We start from the raw sequence: 2255 nt of genomic DNA, 5'->3' as shown, positions 1-2255 counted from the left end.
TAAACAGGCAGGTCCCACTGGGGATCCGTCCCTGGGGAAAGGGGCCATTTGCCTGCCGTGATAGACTCAAGGCTGAGCCTGCGAGGGCAGGAGCAAGGCAAGTCATGCAGTGCGTTGAGGAGCCAGTGGGACGGGTGAGCTCCCTCACTACTGTGGAGAAAAGCAACGGCCAGTCACACGTCTACTGAGATCCAGGAGACCTCACCCAGGCTGCCAAAAGAAACATTTCAAACCATCACCCAGAGAAGAGCTTACAGCTGTTTGCAAAGGCCTCAAATCTCAATACATTGGATGCACCCACCATTACATTCACTGAAGAAAGCACCAAGTTGTACATGCACCCACCACCCAAATGCAAAAACCCCTTGAAAACCAGGAAAAAACACTTGGGAAACTCTCCCTATGGGAACCCCAAACTCTTTAGCTCTCCCTTAGGAGAGAGCTTGAAAACAAAATGTAATTTCTTAATAGTGGAGCTTCAGACTCACACGTCCACACAGAACCTCCTGCTTTTTGCTTTTCTTAGGACACAGGAATCTGATCAGAATCTCAAGAAAGTTCATTTTATTAATAAAGCAAAGGAAGACACAGATTGTAAAGCATTTGGGTGCCAGGTGTTACATAACAACAGCAACAAAGATTAAAACACAGAGAATTGCTTCCCTGTGTTTCAGTTTCAGTTTTCAGGGGGGTTTAACACGGGATTTTAACCAAACAAAAAAACCAAAGAAAATAACCTGATTGTGTATAACTAGACATTTCCTGTTCTACTCACATCTGTTACTCCAAAGTTTAGGTTTCTTTCCTTACACATGGCTATTGCTGGGAAATCCAGGTCTTCTTCCTCCTCAGTCCATTTTCTCTCCAGTTCCTGTTTCACTCACTCCAAGGAAACTTAAAAAGGCAAAACTTGATTTATTTGAAAAATCTTTCCCCCTCTCCTCATTGAGACTCCTGGCTCCCTGCCAACACTTCCAGGATCCCTACTGTTCTGGGTTTAACCCTTTAATTAGAAAAGGAGAGTATCCCCCTTCCATCCATCACAGCCAGTAACAAATGTGGATATTGTAAGACCCTTACTGTGGAGTCACAGACAGTGACTCTGAGACTCTCCAGTCCATCTCATCACCCAGGTATGCTAGGAATAATGGTCACTAACACCAAACCTCACATCACATTTCAGTTGTTTCTAGGCTCAAGACACAGCTACTTACCCCAGATCAATTGATTCCCTAGAACCTGCGCCAAAGACAACACCCATAGCCAGTGCTGTGAGAAACTTTCTAAAGGTTTATTACATAGTAAAAAGAAATAAACGAGTGAGCTGCAGGTTAACACCAGCAAAGAGAGATACACCACAGGTCTCCCTTTGGACTTTGAAGAGTGACACAGCTGTAGTGATCTGTCTTTTCAAAGGGGATTTGTAGCCAGCCCACAAGGCAGACCTGGGGATCTCTGGTTTCAGTTCAGAGTCTCTGGCCCTAGGAGTTCAAACAGCCAAAAAACAGTTTCTCCTTGTCAGGGATTTTTACTCCTTCCCTCCAGCGATCAGGAGAGTGGGACCAGTTCACATGCTCATCTCCAGTTTATGGGTCTGGGGAGCAAACAGCAAAGTGTTTTTTGCTCTGAAGCTCCACAATTGTTTGTTTGTTGTCTAGGGGGGTTTAGCTGGGCAGGAAATAAACTCTCTTGTGGTAAACTCGAATTTCACATTTGGTCACACTTCTCTCTGGACTGCGTAGGTGTTTACAGTTACAGAGCAAACATGCACATTAGCAGTGAGATTACTGCAGGCAGCAACTTGCAAATATTTCACAGAGTTTAAACATTAAAGACTCTCTTATCAATGTAACATCTCTGTCCAGCAAAATTAACCCCCAGGTGTCCTGGTCTAGGCTCCAGTTGTGAGACTGTCAGTTCATAGTGAATGAAGGCAGCCAGGGCAAGAGCCGGCCCCATAGCAGCACAGAAACCATGTGGTGTTCTTTCTGTGCCAGCTCATTTCATCCACATGAACTCACAAATGCAGATTCCCTTGTCTAGAGCCATCTTGTTTATCAACTGCACCTAGATCACATTTCCAGCACCCGCACTTAACTATACACTGCTTGTACATACATGATGTAGTAATAGCCATGATCAGGGGCTCACCAGTTTTTATATGATACCGGCCAAGGAGCTGGTTGTCTGCATATTGGGAAAATTTGATGTGCCCTATGCTACATGGCAGATAAGGGCTTGTAGGGTATAAAGGA

The sequence above is a fragment of the Pelodiscus sinensis genome, chromosome 30 (assembly GCF_052426305.1).
Source record: "Pelodiscus sinensis isolate ZL-2025 chromosome 30, ASM5242630v1, whole genome shotgun sequence".
In the NCBI taxonomy this organism is placed as follows: domain Eukaryota; kingdom Metazoa; phylum Chordata; order Testudines; family Trionychidae; genus Pelodiscus; species Pelodiscus sinensis.
This window is presented reverse-complemented; position numbering follows the sequence as displayed.